Source organism: Peromyscus eremicus, chromosome 8b (assembly GCF_949786415.1).
Source record: "Peromyscus eremicus chromosome 8b, PerEre_H2_v1, whole genome shotgun sequence".
Classification (NCBI taxonomy): Eukaryota; Metazoa; Chordata; class Mammalia; order Rodentia; family Cricetidae; genus Peromyscus; species Peromyscus eremicus.
Window position 1 is genome coordinate 59,934,033 of NC_081424.1, and position 10,805 is coordinate 59,944,837.

Sequence of the window (10,805 nt, forward strand, 5' to 3'; positions counted from 1 at the left end):
TCTTGTCCCCATAGAGCACTAGGAAACCAGGAATGTGAAACTGGAAGGGGCTTCTCCTCCCCTTCTACCCAGAAGCTGGGAGTAGATATTGTTAATGACCTGGTGACCTTTTTCCTATCTGTGGACACAGACCTCATCCACTCTTTGCTATAGAGGCAGACCGCCTAAAATGTTTATCCTAGACTCTCCCTGCCTAGATCCTTATCTTAAGCTCCCAGTTAAACCCATCAGCAGGGTTTATGTCACAGGGGCTTTGTGGCCTGCTGACTGCTATGCTATCTGAGATCACACTAGATTCTAGGCCTTTTAGCTATAGACCCCACCCTCATGGTCACAAGCACTTTACAAGGTAGTTTTTATGTAGTCACACCTTAAGCTTTATTGTGCACCTGGAATGGGACTGAGTGGACTGATGGTTGCCTGGAAACTTTTTCCCAAATTGTACTGTGATTTAACCATGCTGGCAATGAACTGCCTGGCATCAGACGACCCAAGTCTGATCTGGGTTGATGAAGTTAGTCTGCACCAGGTTTTTACTCTCACCTCTTGGCTGTTAGCTTCCCTGCCTGGACCCCTGCAGGGCCCCCCTCAGTTGTCCACCCAGTATCACAGAAGGAAGCTGTGTCTGCAGACACCGACTGACCGACTGACCGACTGACCGACTGACCGACAGAGCTGCAGTGCTGTGGAGAGGATGGACTGCTGCAGGCCCAGTGGCTAGCTGTCTTTTCTAGTTCTAGATCAGAACAGCTATTTCTCACCTAGCTCTGGAACTAACATCTTGTGACTAGTAGAAAAACATCTTTTGAATCTATTAACTTTAGAAGATCCCTAGCTTCCACTAACCCAAAAGCTCAGATAGTATCAGAGGCTTATAGAAAAGTTCCCTCATCTCACTGTACCTGCCTCTGATGTAGCCACCAACGTACTTTAAACTTGTTTTGATTTATGACTTTCTTTGTTCCGTAAAACTTACGAAACTGCTTCCACTTTGGAACGGGGAACTTGGAGTAACCTAAATCTGTGTTCCCGGGGCCATGGTCACTCAAAATGACTCTGAAATAAACTCTCACTCCCTTTAAGATGATTTTTTTTGTGGACAAGAGGAACCAGCTGTGTTTTTATGTGGACGTGTCTAAACGAAGATCAGAATGGCCAACTTCTTGTGGATGGTATGTCACAGCTTTGGGGGCAGGGCATCCCACAGGTTCCAGTGTGAAGTGGGACAGGGGGAGGGGGTAACCAGAAGGAAACCACTGCAGGGAGGTACGTGGGGGTTGAACACAAAGCCTGGTGTGGTCTCTGAGGGGTGTGACCATGCTGGTGAGGCACACCTGGCCACCTTTGTGCTGATATTTCGTTAAGCCACCTATCCAGCTCCAATAGGTGCCAGGGAGATGCCATTCCATCCCCTCTGAATGCCTGACTTCCCCAGGGCATGGCTGTTTTCAAGATTCTGGGGTGCTTGCTCTAGTTTCTCATTCTCAGGATGACCTTGATCCCAGGAGGACCAGGGGTGAGGAGGAGGCAGGTGCCAAGCTCAACCGGCCCAACAGGAATCTCAGACAATGAACATTCCCGTGCTTGGCCCCTGCACCTCTGCAGTGTGGCAGGCAGCCCAGAATCTCACTGCACAGCATCTCCCCCTCAACTTTCTCAGGCCCTGGATAAACCCCCTGGCTCCCACTTGGTGGTTCTTGTGGTTTGGCAAGAAGAACCAGGGCCTGGCTGGCCTTCATGCCTCTTCTGGGATTGCAGGTGGTAGCGTGGGTGTGAGAGACTTTGCCTTTTCATCGGGAGATGCTGATCTCTAAGGAGCTGCCGCAGCGACTTTCCCCCAGTGCTGTGAGGAAAGCCTGGTAGTAAGGTTTCTTTTGAAGCAGTGTTCCTGGTTACCAGACACCATGATGGCATAGTCATGGCACGGGCAACTGCTCTCATTATATCCAAAGTCAGGAAGCAGAGAATAAACAGATAGTGGGGCTGGCCTGTCAAACTTCTCCCAGCCAGACCCCGCCTCCCAAAGATTTCATAAGTTTCCTCGATACCACCACTGGCTGGGGACTAAATGTTCACACCCAGCAGCCTGTAAGGGATATTCCACATCAAGCCAGGCCAGATGTGCAGACAACACACCTGCCGGAGGCTAGCAGCCTTCCCCGCCTTGTTGCCTGCATTCCTGGCGCAGCTTTATTTAGAATGAGAAGCCAGAGATCAGGGAGGTGCCGCTAAGGCTCCCAAGGTCCCACCTAATGATGGAGCCTTCTCCAAAGGCTGCAGGTCAGCTGAGAATGCTGAAGTGAGAACAGCATATTTGCTAAATCACCTGAGGTCAGCCTGACCCTCAGGCACATACAGTACTTACAGGAACTTATGCTAACCTGCATCCTCTGTTTCTGTAACCACTCTACTCCCCAGTCTAACCGAAACACCGTGGGGACACAACTGTGCCCCGTTCTTATTTAAAGTTCATGTCCTGCTTCCTAACAGCCACCACTGCGTCAACAGGATGTAACACACATGGTTTTTGACCTGCATAAAGTCTCTGCTCACTCAGCTCAGGTCTGCCTCTAGACTTGTAGTCATGTTGTCACGAGTGTGTGCCCTTCGTAAAGAGTTCGTCCTGGCCTCCTTCTCTTGGGTGAGGACAACCCAGCTACAACAACATGCCACTGAGGAAAGTGTCAAGTGTTTCCCTAGCCAGGTAGTTTCATGGGTCCTCCCGGGAACCAGCTTTCCATCAAACCCCAGCAAGCCGGCTAGTCTTATGTCAACTTGACACAGAGACTAGAATTATCTGAAGGTCAACTCAATTTAGGATAATTGAGAAAGGAACCTCAATTGAAAAAAGATCTCCATAAAACCCAGCTGTAAGGCATTTTCTTAATTAGAGATTGATGGGGAAGGTCCAGTCCATTGTGGGTGTTGCCATTCCTGGGCTGGCGGTCCTGGGTTCTATAAAAAAAAAAAAAAGCAGGCTGAGCAAACCAGTTAGCATCACTCCTCCATGGCCTCCAGGTTCCTGCCCTGTTTGAGTTCCTGTCCTGACTTCCTTCGATGATGAACAGTGCTGTGGAAGGGTAAGCCAAATAAATCCTTTCCTCCCCAACTTGCTGTTTGGTCACGGTGTTTCATCGCAGCAGTAGCAACCCTAACTAAGACTGTCAGTCAGTGTGGGGAATGAGACAGGAAAGGTCCCGTGGAGGCAGTGGGAGGCTGGGTAGCAGAGGAGAGAAGAAAGCAAGCAGCAGGCTGTCTCCTGCCCGCCATCCTCCATCATCTACCCTGAGGTTCTGGTTCAGTGCACAGCTGGTCACTAGGGCACAATTTCCTTGTTTCCCAGTCAAAGCTAGAACATTCCTGTGCAGGGAAGGTAGTGTTCTCCTTCATGTCTATTATCCCAGCATCTTTGGCAGGATCTTTGCAAAGCAGACAGGTTAAGGAAGAAACAGATAAATTCATCAGCTGGTGGGTTGTGCATCCACATAGAAGGACTCAGGTCTGCCCTCCTATTATGTTTCCTGGGGTTCAACCTCCAGGCTCAGATGATTCTCCCACCTAAACCTCCTAAGTAGTGGGCACCGCAGGTACATGCCACTCACTGGCCGCTGTGATCCTGCCTCCAAAAGTGTCAGCAGGGAAAAGCCCTGTTTTTACAAATTTCAGGGAATCCAAAACTCCATTCTTCAAGTTTGTGCGCTGCCTTCAGTTTAGCTGGGAACCCTCCTTCGGCGCCCCCCCCACCCCCACCCCGCTGCTCATTCCAGACCCCACCCTCAGGAAACCCACCAAGCAGAAGCTCCTCCCCCAGAGCTACTCAAGACCTCGCCTACAGGGTATTTAAGGTCTGGGCCATAAACCTGCCACGTGATTTCTTCTTCCCCTGAGATCACCCAGGAATGCTTTGCTCAGTAAATCTGGATTTTTTTTTTTTTAATGTGGCTTGATTTAGGTTATTGCATTGGCAGAGAAACACACTATCAGAGATTTCAAAATACCACCTCCCAGGACAAGACGGTGGCTTTGGAACTCTGGTTCTAGGGAAATGACTTGCCCCACCCAGCCTTGGGTCCTGTGACGGTAGCCACATTAGGGGGGCAGATGCTTAATTTGCTCTGTGTAGGTTATTTCAGGCCTGAAGCATGGGGCAGAGGGAAAGACCATGTCACGTTGTCAGGCTTTTCTTTGTCCCACTGTGAAACCTGAACTAACAATCTTATCTAGAGCTAGACATGAAGGACTCTTAGGGGCTGTGTAGTATGGTGGTTATACTGGCTATGGGGTTGTCTCCTTTCTTCACTGGTCATGTGACTTGGACCAGACATAGAAGTTCTTTTAAGGTTCTTTTCTACACTTAGGCTCGTGGCTGCACGCAGCAACAGGCTAACACTTGCATATGTAAGTACCCAGTTTGCAGTGGGTGAGTGATGAGGCATATGTGTGCATTTGTGTTGCATGTGTGCATACACTTACATTAGTCAACTGTCACTTAGGAAACGTGGTCCCAGGTCCCACTGACCTGTTTCCCCCTTTAGGAGTGATTCCTGCGTGAACGTCTGATATATAACCCCTGTGTCTTCACTGAGAGAAGAGACTCAGCTTCCAGGCTGCTGTGGTCTGAACAGACCTCTGTGTCTCCTCTTGACCATGGGGACCCAGCTCTGTGGGGTCCCAGAAACTGTGTGTTGCCACCTTGTGTATTAGGGCTGTATTGCCTCAGTGGGTGATCCTGGCTCCCCTCTGGAAGTCATTATGACCTGCACCCACCTGGTTCTCCTGGCAGAGATGTGTAATTAGAGGCTCTCACAGCATAGTTCCCATCTGGCTCCAGCTGGGACAGACCCTGTCATGCTGGTAATTATAGGACTCGAGCTGGCTGTTGCTAAGTGGGGGTTGATGCATGGATCTGTTCGCTTGTGTTCCCAGGGAGAAGGAGCAATGACGACAGCTTTTCATCTACCTCTCAAAGGGATGGTCTGCACGGTCAAGGCCACGAGAAGCTGTGTTTAAAAGAAGAGAAGTAAACATCAATCCAGAAACAGACAGTCTTTAGCTCCCAAGATGTCAGGCCCTTTAATATTGGCTGACTTGGGAAGGGATGTGTCCCTGTCCTGAATTACAACAACTGGGAACCTAGGCTTCAGGATACAAGGAGGTGCATTTTTAAGAGTAACATCAGCCACCATGTTGAGCTACCTTCTGCAAGGCCCCTCAGGATGTGTGTGACAGGAAACTGGAAGTGGCACCCTGCATGGTACCAGGAGGAAGGAAGGTGGGTTTGCTGGACACATCCCAAAGCCACATACTCTGTAGGGCTTCAGTCTGTCCATCAGTCACCCTGGACCCATCCTGCTGCTTCTTGGCCTTGTTTTTCTGAATCCTGGGGTCCTCTTGGTGCAGAACAAGGACTTGCTGTAAGATGTGTGTAGACGATACTGTGCAACCAGGCCTCTCAGAAAGAAACAGTGCTGTCCCTAGGCTGCCTGGCAAGGGCGGGGGCTGAGCTCAGTGGCTCACCTCGTCCTCCAGCACAGGTAGTATCGGGGAACTGGCAACAGGACAGGCCTCCTGCCCCGAGGGGAGTGTGTGACCCCAGCTTAACCTGCAAAGTCATCTCAGCATGCTGGCTCACACTCTACCCTGCCTCACCTCCACATGGTACATATGGTCTCTGGCTGACCTTCAGCAACTTGGCAAGCTTTTGGAACCTGGCTGGGCAGAACCAAAGGTGGAAATGAGCCAAAGCTGGCCCTGCTACCCTGTAGAGGAGCCTGAGCTAGACAACTGTGAAGGGTGTGGCTTAGAGAGAACTGTAAGGAATGACTGCCCCATCATAAACATCTGCTCTGGAGACCTCTGGTCCTGAGTCTGCAGCAGCCTAGGAGGCATCTTGGACGATGTGCAGACAACCTCGGAGCTCAACTCTCTGGCAGAAAAAGATAACGGATGTAAGTAGTTGCTGGGCTGACCAAAGCAAAGGAAGTCTCTGGTGCAGTTGTCTTGGCTCACTGGGGTAGAGGGTGTGTGGCTGGGGTCCCACTAATCACCGCTCTCCTGCTTTCATTTGCTTTTGGGGATGAGACATATGCTCACTCTACACTTTCTAAGCAGAGAGGAAGGGGCTTGCAAACCATGCCTTTGAGTCCACAGGAGTCTTTGATCCCAGTCAAAGCCCTTTGGAGGTGAATGGAATTTCAACAAGACTTCTGGAAGCAGGAGAGAGGGGCTATGTGAGACACAGGACGTGAGTTGGACAATGTTCTTCCAGGGGACTCATCTTTGCAACCCAGACCCTAGAAAAGACTTTTGAAAGCTTTGATTATGGAAGCTGTCCATGATGACATCCAGGAAGCCACACTGGCCTTGCCCAGTGGTTAAGAGGAATCTTCTCCTGTCTCTCCCAGGATCTGAGACCGTTATCACTGCTGCCTCGAGCTCTGACTTAATCCCCTGCTGGGCCACAAACAACCCTGCTTCAGACTGACCAGGTCTGGTTCCAGCATGTAGTATCAACCTCTTCCAGACCCATCAGCAAGGTGAGGCTGATACATCCTGGACATTTCCACTCTTTCTGTTTGTTTTCTGAAATACAACCCCATTTAAGAATAGATTTAGTCTGGAAGTGGTGGCGCACACCTTTAATCCTAGCACCCAGCAGGTGGATCAATGAGTTCAAGGCCAGCCTGATCTACAGAGTGAGCTCTAGGACAGTCGGAGCTACACTGAGAAACCCTGTCTCAAAAACAAAAACAAAAAACCAAACCAAAAACAAACAAACAAAAGATCTGGGGAGTCGGAAGATGCCTGAGGACCTGAATTCAGATGTCAGCACTCCTCTGAAAGCCTGGTGTAGGGATGCCCGCCCTTAACCCCAGTGCTGGAAGGTGGAGGTGGGTGGAGCTTATTGACCTGCCAATCTAGCTGGATCAATGAGTTCCAGGTTCAGTGAGAGACCCCATCTCAAAAAATAACGTGGATAGCAATCAAAGGAGACACCTCACATCAACCTCCACCCTCCACACCAGTGGTTCTCAGCCTTCAACACAGTTCCTCACGCTGTGGTGACTCCAACCATCACATTATTTCTTTGCTACTTCATAACTATAATTTTGCTACTGTTATGAATCATAATGTAAATATCTGATATGCGACCTTTTGTGGGGGTCAAGACCCATCAGGTTGAGAACCACTGCTCTATATATACATGCACCCACGTACACACATCCACAAACCCACATGAACAGGTACATACATCATATATACACACACACAAAGAGTATATTTCCCCCATTTGTTCTCGGTGCTAGGGATGGAGCCAGGGTTTTATGTTTGCTAAGCATATATTCTACCCCTGAGCTATGCCTCAGCACCATGCTTAGGACTCTCTTAAACTCTTTAAGCATTTTAGTTTTTAAAATAAAGCAAGGTGGCACATGCCTTTAATCCCAGGACTCAGAAGGCAGAGAGGCAGGAGGATTTCTATGAAGTCAAAGTCAGCCTGATCTACATAGTGAATACTAGATCCTGTCTAAACACACACACACACACACACACACACACACACACACACACACACTAAAAAAATAAGCCCCATGGAAATGCCCACACCCAAAAAGCGATGCTGGAGGCCATTTGTGACTAGCACACCTTAGCTTTATCATCCAACCTCCTCAAAGCATCGGGTAGTCACTAGTGCTGCCTTCTGGTGTTGAGAGGGGACTCAGTCACAGAGCTTTCCCAAAAACATTTCAGTGCCATCATTTTTATCTGATAGAGAAGTAAAAGGCATGAAATGTAGCAATATGATGTGTCTTCGGGCGTACAAATGGCTGGGTTCACTAACTTAGACTGTCTGGATGGCTCATTGTCCGCGGCTGGCCATACACAAAATGTGTCCCTATGGCAACACTTAAAGACAGGGGCTGACTTGGAGAACATATGCAAATCGAATGGTACGAAACAATGAACAGGGTCAAGTGGAGCCAACAGCAATCTGTTTCAGCCCCGGGGTCTGTTCCAGGAACACTCAATGCAAGTGAAGACTGTAAAGAACGTGGAAAGACTGGCATTAGCAGTCAAAGCAGGCCTGCGCTCCGCTCATGCATAGCTGGGTAGGAATGCCCCACTCCTTTCTAATCATCGTGCATTCCCGGTGCCAGCCTCATGGTAACATCACAGGGAGCTGTGACGCTGCAGCTGTGAGATGCCTTAGTGACCACCTTAGGATGGAACGGCATCCTGGGAGGAAAGAATGGAAAGGGGAAGCTGAGCTCCGTGAGATGTAGGAGAGGATGACTGAAGTTGCAGAGGGAGCTCAGGATCCACCTCAGCGGGAACGGGTTTAGGGGACGCGGAAGTCAGTAAAGAAACTTGGACTTATTAAGAAGTTGTCTGGGGCTGGAGAGATAGCTCAGAGGTTAAGACTGCTTATTGTTCCTGCGGAGGACCTGAGTTTGGTTCCCACATCAGGCATCTCACAATTGCCCGAATCTCCAACTCCAGGGGATCCGACGCCTTCTGGCCTCCTCAGGCAGACGCACTCATACGGTGCACATAAACTCACACATGTACACACAAATGCATGTATAAGTAAATATTTTTTAGGTTATTGTGTGGCCATTCCCCTCTTCACACACTGGCCAGCGATCATGAATGGATCTCTAAGAGTCTCTTCCTTCACACAACGTGAGTTCTCTAACTAAAGCTTGAAATCAAGAGGGAACACATTTGCATGTTCCTGTGGGAGGCATCAGAGCCATTAAAGAGGAAAGGTCAGGGTGAGACACTTCCCATTAGAAGATGAGGAGCACCTCAAAGTCATGCCCAGTCTGGGTATGACTTAAGGGAATCTACTCCCACTTCTTTTTTTTTTTTTTTTTTTTTTTTTAAAGATTTATTTATTCATTATGTACACAGAAGAGGGCGCCAAATCTCATTACAGATGGTTGTGAGCCACCATGTGGTTGCTGGGAATTGAACTCAGGACCTCTGGAAGAACAGTCAGTGCTCTTAACCTCTGAGCTATCTCTCCAGCCCCTACTCCCACTTCTTCATGTAGGTGGCCAGGCTGAGGTTTGCCCCAAAACATCTACAGAAGGCCTGAAGTATCTTTGGGTGGGTTCCATCCCTTCCAGAAAGCTATGTAGATTTTACAACAGAGAGCCTCAGCTATCATGTACTTCCAAATTACTGCTCAGAAGGAGAAAAACGGGCCGTAAAAATGGATGTGAAGAATTCATTTTAGGAAACATTTACCAAGGTCCAGTCACTTTCCTTACACTGTCTTCCTTAATCCTCACAGTCTCTCTTCCAGGCCCCAGTGTGTGTGCAGTGACCGCCCTCTGGTGGCAGAGCCAGTGACAGTAGCTTCTCCTTGGGTCATCCAATTTCTTGTAACCTAAAAGAGATCATTAACAGATGAACAATAATTTATGATGATGTAAAGGATCTTTCCTATTTTACAGATAGTTTTCAGGAGTGGCAGTTAAAGCTCGTCCATTGGTTACTTTCAAGTAAATTAGATAGAAAGCAATTAGTTCTTGGTGAGGGAAAGGGCTGAAAGGAAGTTCAGCTGAACTGTAGTGCCCCCTAGTGAGATGTGTCTTAATTGCAGGCAAAGTGTCTAGGCAATGAACAATCCCTTGAAGGATAAACACTAGAAAATTATGACTGATGTGACTGAAAATTTGTTTTCTTTTAAGTTTTGTGTATTGAAAACTAGTCCTCCATGTAGGGTACAGAAGGTCAGGACCTATGTGAGATGACCTCGTTATGAGGGCAGAGGCCAGGTTAGTGCCCTTTGACAAGACAGCTTGGGAGAGTCTTTGTGTTTATTTCAACTTGTGATGACGTGGTGGGAATCAAGAAGTAGGAACTCACCACACACCAAATCTATCTTCATCTTAGACATCCAGAACAGTGAACAGTCAACTTCTGTTCTTTGTAAATCACCCAGACTATTTTGTTATAGCAGCCAGAACAGATGAAGACATAAAACTGGTATTTGATGCTGCTATAATTAATACCTGTAAGTATAAATGTGGACTTGCTACAGCATAGTAGGTAGAGGGTGGGAGAGTTTCCTATACTGCTAGGAAGAGCCTACATTGCCCTAGAACACTGGGGGTGATTCTGGTGGCCATAGTGAATCCAGATCTTGACCCTGAAAAGAATGTTGATCAAAACTTAACAGCAAGGGCTGTTCTGGTGGCGTCTTGGATGGAAATGAGAGCAAGTACTGAAAACTGAAAGCCTGTCCTTTCCACGAGATGTCAATGAACCTTGGTGAACTGTGTTTACATCCTGGTGTTTTGTGGAAGGTAGACGTGTGGGCAATGAATCAGTATATTTGGTTGAAGACATTTCTGAGTAAGTGTTGAGGACACAGTATAGCCTCTTGGGTGCTTAAAGCAAAAAGGGGGAATGTCTTCAGTGTGTGTGTTTTAATCCAAAGGGAAGCAGAATTTGGAAAATCTCCAGCTTATTCATAGGATAAGAAATAAATAACAACAAACAAACAAAACAAAATACAAAACAAAAAACCCGTGACTGAGGAGAGCACCAAGTTGAGTGATATGGCCATGGAGTAAAAATTAGTGTGGATCAGCAGCAGCTCTTGGTCCTCTGGACAGTGGCACAGTGATTCCAAAAGTGTATGAGAGATTATGGCACTACCCCCCCCCCCCATCGCCTAGACTCTGAGGGCCCAGGGTAGAGCAACCGCATGACTCAGCACCCTCATGCTGCACAGCACTTCATGGCTGCCCTGGGGATGTCAAGGAACCAGGAGAGGTACGGGCATAGTG

The 10,805-nt window shown here is 48.2% G+C and overlaps 1 long non-coding RNA gene across 2 annotated transcripts; it reads right to left on the bottom strand.

The window, feature by feature from the left end:
• Positions 1-1,104: 1,104 nt before the first annotated feature.
• Positions 1,105-6,623, bottom strand: LOC131918332 (uncharacterized). Of its 2 annotated transcripts, none has more exons than XR_009380953.1 (3): positions 5,197-6,623; positions 4,768-5,000; positions 1,105-2,955 (listed from the first exon to the last, which is right to left on the bottom strand). It is a non-coding gene; the product is annotated as an uncharacterized LOC131918332 (long non-coding RNA). The 2 variants fall into 2 exon arrangements; XR_009380952.1 differs by having other exon boundaries at positions 5,307-6,620.
• Between the last annotated feature and the right edge of the window lie 4,182 nt (positions 6,624-10,805).